The sequence below is a fragment of the Lissotriton helveticus genome, chromosome 2_2 (genome assembly GCF_964261635.1).
Source record: "Lissotriton helveticus chromosome 2_2, aLisHel1.1, whole genome shotgun sequence".
Classification (NCBI taxonomy): Eukaryota; Metazoa; Chordata; class Amphibia; order Caudata; family Salamandridae; genus Lissotriton; species Lissotriton helveticus.
The window spans coordinates 114574117-114589563 of record NC_136060.1 but is presented as its reverse complement, the minus strand read 5'-3'; the positions used below and the strand labels follow the sequence as shown (position 1 = coordinate 114589563).

Below are 15447 nucleotides of genomic sequence, written 5' to 3'. Positions count from 1 at the left end.
ATATCTTTAAATACAATCTTGGTTAGGGGGAATACGGTTCTGTTGGGGATAAGTCAACCTGTAGTTGAGTTGGCGAATGCTGTGACAGTCATTAAAAAGCTGAAAAAAGGGCAGGTAAAGCGAAATGTTGCAGCAGTAAGAAAGATACCCTGTGAAAGGAGGAAGCAATGAAGAAGCTTCCATCTCGCAACACTCAATGGGAAAGAAGAAACACAACACTCCAGTATCTTAAAGGCGTCAGATGTCTCATTAAAAACAACCCTTTGCCGGTTACTTTATTTACAGCAGCAAATACATATTTCTAGCAATATTATGAGAGCGCAGATAGTTTGCATGCATGGATATTATTATATGTTACTCTGTCATTTACAGTTCCATTAAAACACAAAAATTGTAAATATTAGAACACTGGGAAACAAATATTTGCTATGCATTTAATGTATATAAGAAGTTAAACCCTTTTAGATCTAACCAAAAATAATTTAAGAACATTTACATTCTAAAGTGATTTATTAAGAATTGTACAGTTGGTGAGAGACATTTTTGAAGAAAACGTGTCTGTTCATTCTGCATTCCCACAGCACTTTTAGGTCCAAAGAAGCAAACGAATTCTGAAAAATAAAATAGGCAATTATATAGTGAGAAAGGATGCAATGCATTTTGTTGAAAGTTATTAAATTTGAATACGTCCAACCTAAGCCTAAGTGAGGTGAAATGAAACCATGAAGTGAGAAAGAACAATACTTTGTAGATGAACAATTTGCAGTATTTGACCGTTTGTTATCAGATATACGAAATAACGCATTCACATTCAAGCAATAAATATAAAATATAAACGCAAACAAATGTAAAGGGAATAAACCTACAACATTAGATACTTAAATTGTGTGTGGGCAGTGTGAAGTTGTGCTTTGCACGCTGGGTCACGGAAACTGCAGAAACATGAGACGTGGTTCGCCCTCATTACATAACTCTTCAGGGCTTAGCACAGAATGCTCCAACCAACCAGGAGCCTTAAGTCACCTTCTTCTACAGATTATCTCTGTACAAAAACATATAGCCTGAAAGCATGCCAGGCTGAAACCTATGGGAATGCCTCGCACTTATCCTCTGCCTCGAAGAAGGCATTGGGATGTGCAGAAAACAATGACAGCTGGTAAACTTTGAAAGTGGAGAGGTGGAAATCCTGCATTAGGGTATGCAAGGGAACATCCTAAATTAAATTTACGCACGCCCCCTTTCAAAAGGTAGCTTCATTTGAATAGAGTTGAGAGGCAATTAAAGTTCTGAAGTGGGTCAGGGGTTGGGGAGGGTGGTCCCCGAGATTGTACAACAATGATGCATTTTCTAGAACATCTTTAAAAACTTACCAAAAAGTGCAGTTTTTGCAGGCATTGTTGAGCAGACATTCATGAATTAATTAAAATAATGATTGGTTAGCCCTACAAGCCCAATCCTCCCCAGAGGGGTGGGCAGTATGTAGGAGGGCTTGGTGGCTATCATTGGAAACAAGCATTGGCAAAGGTGAGCTTTTGGCTTTGCCAAAGCTTCTTTACACAGACATGCAAATGCATGTGTTAGGATGCAAGGGCACACATGTCCTGCAATCTTTGATTGGGTTTCCTCTCTAAGGAAACCATATTAAAAGAAATCTATTACATGATGGCCACCATGCATCGTGACGCATGCACCCTCGCTTGTCACGGCATAAGCATACATACATGCCTCATGATACATGTGCACTGCGGTCACCTAAGAGGGGGCAGTCAGCCCAGAGTTCAAGCAGATTCTCCTCCAGATCATTTATATGCAATGTAAAAAGAAATGGGGCCAAAACACAGCCCTGGCGTATGCCCCTCGCATGATTAAAGGTTGAAGTTGTCTCTCCACCCAAGCCATATCCACATTGTGAAGCTCTCTAAGGAAATAGACAATGTCCTGGTCTACCCCCATATCAGTCAACATGCTCCAGAGCTTGGACCTGTTAACAGAGTCAACAGCAGAGCTCAGGTTCATAAAGGCCAGATACAGCTTACTCTTCCTAGCCACTGTGTATTTACTTATAAACAGGTATAAATTGAGGGACTGCTCCACAGTACCTGGAACAGGACGGAAGCCAAACTGGACCTCTGAAAGCACATTATGTTATTTGGCCCATGTCTGGAGGCGATCCAACAAAATATGTCCAATGTTTTTAGCAGTTGAGTTAATCAGCGATATGGGGCGGAATCGCTGTGAGCCATATCGAGCCCTTTTTGAATATCGGAATAATAATGGCATAAGGCCAACCCTTAGGTGGGCCAATCACTATGGCTTCATTGAGGACATTGGTCAAGAAGGGGCCCATAATGAAGTATTGTCCTTGAACATGTCGGAAGGTATCCCACCTGGGCCTGGAACATGCCCAACCAGGCAACTAGCTATTGGCAGCAGGACCTCACTCAATTCTATCTCTGGGGCAGCAGAGGATTTCACCAGAGACTGGGAGTGTGCAGGGAAACCTAAGGGAGGCCCAGCTAGGTCGTTGTTGGAACGATCTGAAGTCTCAGTAGCAGGGCCCTCATAATGCTTCGTAAAACTGGAGACCCAGAGCTCAGGGGGAATCACAGTGTCAATACTAGGGATTTTCACTTTCTCAAAATATTTGCGATTAACTGCTGCCCAAAATGCCCTCATGTCCTTTAGCTCGCTTGCTTGTAATAGAGAGGAAACATTTTCTTCTCTATTAGCCTTCCACCTTACTCTGAGGGTACCCCCCCTATATATGGATCTACAACTTCTAACCTCTTCCTGCTCTTTGGGTTTCTTCTTTAGGGCAGAAAGCCGCTGGTTAGCCTTAGTGCAGTCAGGATCGAACCATTTACTCTCTAGTCAACAGCAAGGGCTGACCCAAAGCCCATGCTATGTTTATTGGAAACAACATGTTTGGTCAACAAGCAGCTAAAGTGGTCTGTATTTGAGATCTAAAAAGGTGGCAGATTATGTATTTATTCAGCAAAGTTTCCAAACGGAAAATATGTTTTAACTGCAGTTTTGAAGGTTCCTTAGAAACAGAGACCATAGTCATATTACAGAGTTCTCTTATCCTCATTGTCCCAGCCTGACAAGAATGCTGGACGAAGTCAAGGGGTTCTCAGTGTCGTAGTGTTGCTGCACAGATAGGCCAGGGGTGTTTATTACACCTTGATTGCCGGCCACACTGAACAGAATCACCTCTGGGTTAATTTGATGCAGATATTCTCAGAGGTTGTGAGATCAAGTACTATTCCATGCTCATTCATTCTTTGGAGACTCTTTTGAGACTGCCTATAGGAATACCACATGTGGACCAAACTGCCATGATGGTTTCACTGAAGAAGACGTGTGCATCAATCATTTTATCAGAACATTATTGTTACAGTAGTCAGAGGAAAGGACCTTCAAAGTGGCCATTATCGTATCATCTGATTTATTTACATGTATTAAATATATGTGTAAACTATACGTCACTAAAGGCCTCTGTTTTCTATTGCAATATCAATGCACATGAATGGCAACGTGAATCAGGCGCTCTAACAAACCCTTCTGGTAGTACTTTTGTCTTTACACAAAAATACCAATAAAATAAGTGAAAAAAACAGGTTGCGCCAGATGGCGTCACAGTGTATGACTAGAAGTTAGGGCCCCTTTTCCCAAATCCTTCTTTTGGTTTTAGAAGTTGCTTCAAGTAGGTAGCTCGACGGATTTACCCCCTGCTACTGAGATGTACATAAGATCTGCTGAGCCGAACCTCGGCAGGTTTAACTGAACACTATATTATTCATTGGGTGTAAACCAAGCCAGTATTTTAAATGGGGAGTTACGATTGCATTTTTAGAAATTGTATACGTTGCAAAATAATAACAAAATTATTGTACAATAATGTCCCTCAGTACTTTTTATTTCAGAAGTGCACCCTTTGAAATCAAACATTTCCTTTTTCATTTATTTGCCTTCAAACAATATATTTAATTGTCTTGTTTGCTAATGCGTTGTTACTGCAGAGGTAACACTGCATAATAACTAGGTGTGGGCGTAGTTCGCGAAGTAGTGCTATGCGTAGCTACGCGAAGTGCACTTCGCACTACGCAAGCTACGTGTAGCACTACGCGAACTGCATAGTAGCATGTGCGCACTGTGCAAGATGTCGTTTTCAATGATTGCACAGTGCGGACAAGCATCCGGCACTGTGCAATCATTGAAAACAGCATCTTGCACAGTGCGAGCTGTTCTTTTCTGCCGCTTGAGTAGATTTTTACTCGAGCTGCAGCTTTCTCAACGCGGACTGGTAGTTCTCCAGTATTGGGGTGTCTTTCATAGATTCACATGCTTGAATATTCCCCGTCGTCGAAGTGGGAGTCCAACAGTAAATAACATAGCAATGTAGCTATAGCACAAGCATATATACATAGAGAAAGCAAAAAACCATAGCGTTTTCCTAGATAGACAACATATCACTTCTATGATATGTCTTAGTCATTATGTTTTGGTCCGAATTCCAGCCAATCAGGCGTCAGCACCCTCTTAGAATGTTCTCCTTAAAGGCTCAGACCCTCAGGTTTTCTACCGCACGTCGTTTGAAGGGAGTCTCCCTGAGCTCTGCTCAGTTTTTCTTCTCAAATCTCTCAGAAGCTTATTTTTGGAATGTCTACCACCAAGAAATCCCTCTTCAGGCCTTGTGGTAGCTGTGGAAAGTAGAGACTTCATTCTGAAGACCCTCATAAAAAATGTATTTATTGCCTGTGTCCTGAACATCAGGTTAAGGATTGCAAGATATGTAGGACCTTCTCACAGAAGACCTTGAAAGATAGAGAAGGCCGTCTCCTTCTGTGGCTACAGATGTTGAAGACTTCAGAGAACCCTGTCTCTGATATAGAGAGTGTGTCTTCCATCAAAACGTCTACCTCTCTGAAGAGAAGCAGTGAACATCAGAAGACATCTCCCAAACCTAAAGTGGTGAAGAAACATCACAAGGACCAGCCTTCCACTTCAAAAGGGGTGAGTTCTCCCCCTCAGAGTCTTCCTACTCCTGTTACGCCCCCGAGATCTGACTCTCAGGGGACTAAGACTCAATCTGCGCAGTTTTTACCTCAGAAACTGCTATCATCGTCGACGATTCCATCATCTCTTCCCCCGTCGACGAGCCTACGTCGACGACATCGACATCATCATCTATGAAGACGGCTTTGGTCCTGTCGTCGGTGTCTTCGCCTTCGACGTTGTTATCAGTGAAGATAAGACCTATCTCGTCGACGATACCTTTGACATCGACGACGATACCATCCAAGCAGGAGAAGAAGAAGGCTTCGTCGCCGCTTACTTCGTCGTCGACGGCGACCTCGTCGACGGTGGCCTTGTCGTTGGCAGTAGCTTCGGCGGCGGCGGCCCTCGTCGGCGGTGGCCTCGTTGGCGGTGGCTTCGTCCTCAACGGCGGCCTCGTCGGCGGTGGCTTCATCGGCGGTGGCTTCGTCGGTGGTGGCTCCGTCGACTGTGGCTCCGCCGACGGTGGCTTCGTCGGCGGTGGCTCCGTCTACGGTGGCTTCCTCGATGATGGCTTTAGTTCCCCTGAAGTCATCTAGTTCTCTTCTTCAACGGCTCCATTCCTCTTTAGAGGAGTTACTACCGATTCACACATCATCTCAGCCTCCAGCAGTATTATATTCTTCAGAAGATGAAGAATATGATGACGATGGGCGATTCAGAGCGGCTCGAAGTCCTTCCGAACTATTGATAAAATGTCCGGACTCAGATGAGGAAGACCTTGAGGAAGAAGAAGAGGAGGAGTATGAAGATTACTCTACCTGTGAGACACATCCTGAGCCTGAGCCTATAATGACACAGATTCCCCTGACTTTAATTTCTAATCTACAGTATATGCTGGATGATTATAATCGCCGGTTTCCGAGATCTGTACAGGCCTCTCCAGCACCTCAACCTCCTGTTCAAACTACTAAAGTCCCAGTGGTGACACCTTCGGATTCAGCAACAGGGTCTCAGCAACAGAACCCTCAGGTTTTGATTGAGGACGACGACGATGACAATAATGATGAAGATGGTGGGAGAGAAGAGGGTGAGCTGGATGATAGATCCATACTTTCAGAATGGGACAACTATCAAATCCAAACGCCATCCCCTTCTCCAGCTCCTATAGATTCCCCACCAGTTGATATAGGCAGTTTCCATGCACTCATGGAAAGAGCAGCGAAAAGGTTTCAACTTCCCATGACAGTAAGCGAAGAAGAGTGCTTCTTATACGATTTTAAAGAACAGCCCCAAAAGCAAGTCCGCTCTATTCCAATCATTGATTTTATTTGGCAAGAAGGATTAAAAATTATGCAGAATCCAAACTCTATTCCAGCAGTCCTACCGAGACTGGACAAGAAATATAAAGCACCTGCGACTTCACCTGCGTGTTTGATTTCTCGGACAAAGCCTGATTCCATAATTACTCAGGCGGTACAACGACGATCAAGGAACCCTTCGTCTCCAATATCCTCACCACCTGACCGTGAAGGTAGGCGTCTCGATGCCATAGGCAAGAAATTCTCAACAATGGCAGCTACAACAGTCCGTGCAGCCAACTCAATGGCCATACTTGCCAGATACGATCGACAAATGTGGTCGGACATTTCTGCTTTAGTGCTGTTAATACCAGAGTCTTCAAAACCAGAAGCATTAAAGATCCTGCATGAAGGGGAAAATATTTCATCAGAGATGATTGACTGTTGTATCGATGTCTCTTCTACTGGCTTCCGCCTTTTAGCAGGGGCGGCGGTTCTCAGGAGACAGGGCTGGCTCAAAGCGACATCTTACCGTCAGGAAGTTCAAACGAAAATTTTAGATATGCCTTATGACGGAGAATCTTTGTTTGGGCAACATATAGATGATGCACTCCAAACAATAAAGAAAGACACCGACACGGCCTGTGCTCTTGAAACTCTGCAATTTAAGAAGCAAACTTTTCGAGGCGCAAGAGGCCGTGGTTCCTCGTCCTCTTTTCGTGGCTCTTCCAATCAATATAGACAAGGTCAGCAGCGTTACTCCTCCCAGTCTCAACAATCATACAGACATCACTCTTCATCCTACAGGCAATACAGAGGTAAATCCTCTTACAGAGGAAAGGATTCCTCTAAGAAAACATGACTTTCATCTTCTTCCTTTTCTAACCCCACCCGAGAGTCCACGGGTTGGAGGTCGGATCTCTCAATTTTACTCCAAATGGTCACAAATTACTACTGACCAGTGGGTCTTGGATATTGTACGCAGGGGACATGCTTTAGAATTCCTAAAAATTCCTCCCAATTCTCCACCAAGAGGTCCTCCTCCTGCGCATCTCAAAGAACTTCTGAAACAGCTCTCAATCCTGCTAAGAAAGGGCGCAATCAAAATGGTACCAAAACTCCAGAGGGGCAGGGGTTTTTATTAGAGGTTTTTCCTCATTCAGAAGAAATCAGGAGAATGGCGTCCTATTCTGAACCTGCGTGCCCTAAACAAATTCATCAAAAAACTGACGTTTCGCATGTTGTCCCTTCAGGAAGTTCTCCCCTTACTATCTCAAGGAGAATATATGACAACATTGGATCTCCAAGATGCTTATTTTCATCTTCCCATCCTTCAAAGGCACAGGAAATTTCTCAGATTCAGAATAGCTGGGAAAGACTTTCAATTCAAAGTTCTCCCTTTCGGGCTTCGTTCTGCTCCCCGTGTGTTTACCAAGGTTCTCGCACCAGTGGCAGCTTACCTTCGCCTGCTAGGAGTGCAAATGTTTCCGTACCTAGACGACTGTCTACTAAAGGCACGATCATTCAAGCAGGCTTCCAAACACACTCAAATCTGCAAGTCCCTTTTTCAGTCCCTGGGCCTCACATTCAACATGGAAGAATCTCAATTTCTCCCTGCTCAAAACAGAATATTCTTGGGAGCCATTCTGGACACCAGGCTAGCGAAAGCTTTCTGCCGGCTAAAAATGAGACCTATTCAGGAAGTGTTGGACAATCAATGGGCTCTAGTCTCTGGAACTTTCAACGATATAGTCAACATCACGCCTCGAATGAAGAAAGGTCTCAAGTGGTGGACTCTCGGAAGAAACGTATCGTCAGGCCGTTCATTTCTGGTAGACACTCCAAGCTACACTCTCACAACAGACTCATCTCTAGAAGGCTGGGGTGCTCACCTTCAAGGCTTAAGAGTGAAAGGAAAGTGAAACTTTCAGCAAAAGACCTGGCACATCAATCAGTTTGAATTAATGGCCATTTACTTGGCACTAAAAGCGTTCCGTCCTATCATACAAGGAGCATCGGTGTTGGTTCAAACGGACAACACAACGTGCATGCACTACATAAACAAACAGGGGGGCACAAGATCCGTCCTACTATCCTGTCAGTCTCAACAAATTTGGGAATGGGCTATTCAGCATCAAGTCGTCCTTTCAGCAGTGCATGTTCCGGGAGCATCAAACGATCTTGCGGATTCTCTAAGCAGGTCCTCTACAGTAAATCATGAATGGGAGTTACATCAGCCCACACTGAACCACATTTTGCAGGTATGGGTCGCCCAAATCTAGATCTTTTTGCAACATATCAGAACCGCAAATGCCTGTCCTACGCAAGGTGGCTTCCCCAACCAGAGTCATGCGGAAATGCCTTTTTGATGAATTGGTCGACAATATATGCCTATGCTTTTTCACCAATCCCTCAGGTTCCCAGAGTTCTTCGAAAGATGAGGGAAGAACCCTGTCACATTATTCGAATAGCTCTCAGGTGTCCTCTTCAGAATCTCCTGACCATGGATCAGGGCCAAGATTGCCATCCCGACCCAGCTTCTCTACGCTTAGCGGTTTGGAACCTGAGCACTATGAATTTCTGAATTTGGACATTCCTCAGGATTGTAGAGAGGTCCTAGCAAAAGCAAGATCACCTTCAACTGTGAAGACATACAAACTCAAATGGAAAAGATTCTGTCTATGGTGCAGTGGGGCCCAGGTGCACGCTATACATTTCACTCCTGAGCAACTTTTGCCTTTCTTTTTGCAATTGGCAAAGTCAGGCCTCGTTCGCCACCTTAAAGGTTTTCCTAGCAGCAATCTCACGATTCTGTCAGGATGGCTCTAACTCTCTTTACTCTTCCAGAGTCATTCAGCAATTGTTTAAAGGTCTTTTCCGGATGTTCCCGCCAATTCGTAGACCACCTCCTCCTTGGCGTCTGAACATTGTCTTGGCACAACTAATGAGATACCCTTTTGAGCCAATTCATAAAACTGATATTAAATACATTATTCGGAAAACTTCTCTACTTCTGGCTCTCACTTCCTCACGTCGAGTCAGTGACATTCAGGGGTTTACTACTAAACCTGCTTTTCGGCAGTTTACTAAGGACTCAGTATTATTACGCACCAATCCAGTTTTCCTCCTTAAGGTGCCATCAGACTTCCACCTCAACGAACCAGTTGTTTTAAAGTCCTTTTTTCCTAATCCTCAGACATCAGCAGAAAGAGCACTCCACTCCTTGGATATTAAAAGGTGTCTGATATTCTATCTTCAAAAGACAGCGACAATACGTAAATTGGAGCAGCTTTTTGTGGCCTATGGGATGATGCGGAAGGAACATCCAGTCACAAAACAGACAATTGCACGCTGGATCTCTTCTGCTATTGCCGTTTGCCATCAACAAGCAGGAAAGCCACTTCCTGCATCTGTCTACCTGTTTCCATGTCTATGGCGCTTTTTGCTGGTGTGCCTCTTCATCACATTTGCAGAGCTGCAACATGGTCCAGCAGGCACACTTTTACGAAGCACTACTGTCTAGATGCTGCGGACAATGCTGATTCAGCTATGGGGCAAGCAGTACTTCGAAATCTTTTTAAATAAGGTGAGTCTCTGCTGCTTCCCTCCTCCTATATACAAGGTACTTTCTTCTTCAATGTTATATACTTTAATCTGTTGTACTGTACATGATTATGGTTATCATTATGGTGTCATTATTAAGATGATTGATCAGTACCTTGTATTATTCAAATTTTACTGCTCTCTAATCTTATTCAAGCATGTGACTCTATGAAAGACACCCCAATACTGGAGAAGAACAGAAGTTACTTACCTGTAAACTGTGGTTCTCCAGTATTGGTGTCTTTCATAGATTCACATGCGACCCACCCTCCCCCCTCAGAGGCGCTCTTTCTCTCTCTTGATATCCTGACTCTATATTACTCTCTGCTACGAAAATCTGAGGGCCTGAGCCTCTGAGGAGAACATTCTAAGAGGGTGCTGATGCCTGATTGGCTGGAATTTGGACCAAAACATAATGACTAAGAGATATCATAGAAGAGATATGTTGTCTATCTAGGAAAACTCTATGGTTTTTTGCTTTCTCTATGTATATATGCTTGTGCTATAGCTACATTGCTATGGTATTTACCCTGGAACTCCCACTTCGATGACGGGAAATATTCGAACATGTGAATCTATGAAAGACACCAATACTGGAGAAACACAGTTTACAGGTAAGTAACTTCTGTTCTTTCTCATTACGAGCGGTCACGAGCATGCGCGACTACTCGCAATGAGAAACCTGAACTCCCCGCATTGAGAATCTTGCCGGGAGGTTTATTTTCCATGCTCACAATCGGCAACATGATGTTGCAGATCGCGAACAAGGAAAAAGTCTCGCAAGGATGTCATTTTGCTTGCTCCCGGTCGCCAACTTGACGTTGAGGACCGCGAGCAAGCAAAAAAGGACTGCTGCACTACGCTACGCTACGCATGTTTGCACTGTGCTACGTGCAGTTCGCGTAGTGCGAAGTTGCGTAAACTTTGCAAACTACGCGAGCGTAGCGTAGCGTAGTGCTTTGCCCAGGGTTAATAATACCTATAAGAGAACAGACAGTAGGCTACCTAGGTCTTAGAAAAATGGTGGCTGATGTCTGCAGCAGGGACACACGGTGGGGGTTAATTCAGTAATGTGCCCAAAGCACGGCTTATAGTAGTAGTGGAACCTGCCTGGGGTTTCAGTCACCCTCAAATGTCTGCAAGAGCATCCTAGAAATTTCTAATATTGTAAAGTAGCCGCAGTAACATTATAACAAATCCAAACTACACGTACACATGCATGCATACTTAGTAACAGATAATGCATACATTTGTAAAACGTTCATAATGTACGTGAACATACAGTCGTACACAAACACCAATACCAAACCCCAACCGTGACCATAGGGAGAGGAATGGAAGACAATGGGCAGAGAGGTATGTGAAATATTAAAGCAGCAAATGTTGAGCATAATGTACTGTTCTCAAGTTTACATGTCATTTCACACTTTGCTATTTGATGGCATTGAAATATTTAATGACCCGTTGCAATAAATGAGAAAAGTGTAGATACCAGATCGGATTTAAACTTTTTAGCATGTCACCAAATCTCTAGTGAAAGCAAAACAGCTAAGGTAGGGAATGGGAAGGGGACCCGTTGGAAAGAGGGCTCACTGATGACAGAGACAGTCGGAAGGCTTAAGAAGATTATTTACTTTTACATTTTCGAATGAAATGAAAGAACCCTAAATAGAGAAAGACACTGGAAGAGGAAAAAAGGGAGTAAGAGAGATAAGAGAGCAAGAGAAAGGGAAAGCAAGAGAAAAGGAAAGCAAGAGAGGAGAGAAACACATTTTACAGTGTGCAGCACTCAGCAGATTCAACTGCATGCTATGGTACACTAATAAACCATGCCTCGAGTGTCATATTCAAGGCTGCGCACTGTATTTGAATGGTAGAGCCAATCTCTAGCAGGAACCCAACTAAATGACCACCAGGAATTTTTGGTGGTGGTGGCCCCCACTGTTGTAGATGCTCATCCCACCCTCAGGATGGCCAGAGCTGCCAACTTTGGAGCTGGGAAACCAGGTTCAAGTCTCTGTGTCAGCTCAACATCCTGTGACTCTGGGCAAATCACTTAATCTCCCACGCCTACAAAAAATGAATGAGTCCTTGTAACTAGTGCTCACATAGAGCACTCCAAAACCTTCTGGTCGAGTTTGCACAATATAAAAGGGCAAAAAAAAATATTAGGCATGGCCTTCTGAGCACCATCCTCTGGAGGGTCGATCAAGCCTCACCTCTCTAAGCAACACACACAGGGAAAGACAACCCCACAGGACCCTGGAGATCCTTGGCGATTGTTCAATTTTTTCAGTCATAGCCACACCCATGCTCTTAAGGTGCAGAGCCAAAATATCGATGTAAAAATATAGATTTGCACAAATATCGAGGTAAAACTATTGTGGGTCAGAAATATCAACAGAAAAAATATCGTGGTCAAGAATATCGATTTTTAGGTTTGTAATATTGATTGAAAAAATATCGAAGTGTTAAATATCATTTGTAAAAATGTAGTTGTTAAAAATCGATTTTTTTATTAATGTTATGTATTTCAGTATATATTTTGTGCGATGTTTGTGTTCTTTGTATGAGAATTGTTTGTATTTTTATTACGTGTTTAAATGTTATTAGTTATTATATTTTTTTGATTGAATTTTGCGTTTTAATTCTGTAGCGGGTTGTGGGTTTAAAGGGGAATAGGATGGGAAGTAGTTGAATTATATACATTTTTTTTATTATTTATAGTAGTTAATAATTTTTTTATTAAATTTTGCATTTTTAGTTCCGTAGCGGGTTGTGGGTTTATAGGAGAATAGGGTGGGAAGTAATTTAATTATATGAAACTTGTTGAATAGTTTATATTTATTCATATTTGTATAATTGTGATGTCATAGAGTTAAATGTGTAAATTAATGTATTAATAATTGTTTGATTATTAGTTGTTAAATATTTTAAAGTAATAATTAATTATCATAATTGTTTGATTAATTGTAGGTGTGTGTTGTGGTGTTTTAGGAGTAAATGGTGGGCAGTAATGTATTTGTCATTAATGAATTATTAATTATTTATTAATTAATTTAAATTAATTCATTAGTAATTATTAATTGTAAATGTAATTAATTTTAGGTGTATCTTGTAGATATTATAGTGTTAAAGAATGTGTAATGAACTAATTAAAAAATAAAGAATATATTTTAAATTTAATATTAATTATGTTAATTATGGATGTAAAATGTAATACAAATGTTGGTGTCTTTTTTAATTGGTGTGGTATCCAACACTTTCCCTACTGTTGCACTCACTAGAGTGGGAATAGTAATTTTTACTCCTCCGCTATCCAGCACTTTCCCTACTGTAGCATTCACTGGAGTGGGAATAGTAAGTTTTACCCCTCAGCTATCTAATTCTTTCCCTACTGTTGCACTTACTGGAGCGGGAATAATAATTATTACCCCTCCGCCATCCAACACTTTCCCTGCTGTTGCACTCACTGGAGTGGGAATAGTAATTTTTACTCCTTCGCTATCCAACACTTTCCCTGCTGTTGCATTCACTAGAGTGGAAGTAGTAATTTTTACCCCTCCGCTATCCAGCACTTTCCCTACAGTTGCATTCACTGGAGTGGGGATAGTAATGTTTACCCCTTTGCTATCCAACACTTTCCCTGCTGTTGCACTCACTGGAGTGGGAATACTAATTTTTACCCCTCCGCTATCCAGCATTTTCCCTGCTGTTGCACTCACTGAAGTGGGAAAAGTAATTTTTACCCCTCCCCGATTTATTTATTTTGAAGCTTGTAGAGCTCGTAGCTACCTCCGGTGGAGGCATCCCAGCGCTAGTTGCGGAAGACAGGAGGAGGAAGCAGACTACCAAGAGTTACAGGTGCTAGGGAGGGCAAAAAGAAAAAGGTTTCTAGGAGTTTGCAGAAAGCAGATTCAGAATTGGCCTTCTTGATGAACTTGGGTAAGGAGTTCCATAGATGGGCAGTTCTTCCCGTAAAAGACCAACCACCTAATCTGGCTTTTGTGAAACGGGGAGTAACAAGGAGTTCTTGGTGATTAGATCTCAGACTCCTCATCTGATGGTATTTACGGAGTCTTTTCTTCAGGTAGTGAGGGCCCGTTTCTCTGATTGCCCTGTAAGCGAGAGTTAGCACCTTGAATTATACCCTCCTTTTTACTGGCAGCCAGTGCAGGCTCCGTAGATGAGGGGATATGTGGTGTCGTTTTGGGATATTTCTAATGAGCCTGGCGGCCGCATTTTGTATACACAGTAGCTTTCTGATCAAGTAGTCTGGCAGACCCAGGTACAAACTATTAGCGTAATCTAACTGAGACGTGATGAGTGTGTGAACTACTGTCTTTCTGCAGTCCATGGGTAAAAGTTGGAGGAATCTCCGTAGGGACTTCATTTTCCAAAAACATGACGAGGAAACATGGCTAATCTGAGTCTTGCATGAGAGGGTGGAGTCAAACCTTAACCCCAGGTTCCTGGCCAAGGACATAGGGTGAGGGGGGGATTGAGCTCGGGTGGCCACCATAAGTCCGAGTGAGGTGGAGTTGGCTGATTAAAGAATAGAACCTCCGTTTTGTCGGTATTCAACTTCAGACAGTTGTCAGTCATCCAGGCTAAAATATCGATCAGACAATGTCTAAAGTTTGAGAATCCTGCCTCGGATATATCCCTGAAGGAGAACACAAGTTGTGTATCAGCATACGAGATGACACTTACCCCATGCTGTTCAATAAGCAGGGCTAGCGGGGTGAGGTAAACATTAAAAAGAGTTGGGCTCAAGGCCGAGCCCTGGGGTACTCCGCAAACTATGGAGCACAAGGATTAGATGTGAGGATGCAACAGTATTTTCTGGGACCGGTCTTCCAGAAAGGAGCCAAACCACGATAAAGTGGTCCCTGTCACTCCCAGTTGTCTTAGTCTATCAAGAAGGATCATGTGTGACACCGTATCGAACGCTGCCGACAGATCTAACAGTACGATTGTAGCACAATATCCAAGGTCTCCCGGACAGTCTCAGCTATTTCCAGCAGCGCTGTCTCGGTGCTGTATCCTGACCTAAAGCCAGACTGGGAGTCGTGTAGAAGTTTGTAGGATTCTAGGTATTCGGATAGCTCTTTTTGTACTACCAGCTCCAGAATTCTAGCCGGTGCTGGCAGGAGGGAGATGGGCCTGAAGTTTTTCAATTCAGCCGGATCTGCATCTTCTTTCTTGAGGATGGGTTGAACAAGCGCAGTTTTCCATCCTGAAGGGTAGATACCAGTATTCAAAGAAGAATTCCAAAGTAGATTAAGGTGGGGGTTTAATAGTGGAACCAGAAGTTTAAAAACCTAGCTGGACAAGGGTCTAGTGGAGATCTGGATTTCGTTTTTTCCAACTGAATGAGAGAAGCCTCCAGGCTAAAAGGTCTGAATTCGGACCAGGTATGAGGAAGGTGAGAGGAGGGGGAGGTGTGGTTGTAGTTCCCTTGTGGGAAATGAGGAGTAGATGGTTTGTATTTTGTCTTGAAAGAAGACGGAAAGACCTTCGCAGAGGGTGGCAAAGGGTACTA

At 43.1% G+C, this 15447-nt stretch overlaps 1 protein-coding gene across 3 annotated transcripts in view; it reads right to left on the bottom strand.

Annotated features, from left to right (window-relative positions):
- Nucleotides 1-232: 232 nt before the first annotated feature.
- NMU (neuromedin U) overlaps nucleotides 233-15447 on the bottom strand; it is a 482937-nt gene continuing 467722 nt past the window's right edge. For all 3 annotated transcript variants that reach the window (XM_078678177.1, XM_078678179.1, XM_078678178.1), the window contains one exon: nucleotides 233-611. The gene's annotated coding sequence lies outside the window, so the exon portion shown is untranslated. The remainder of the gene's footprint in view (nucleotides 612-15447) is intronic.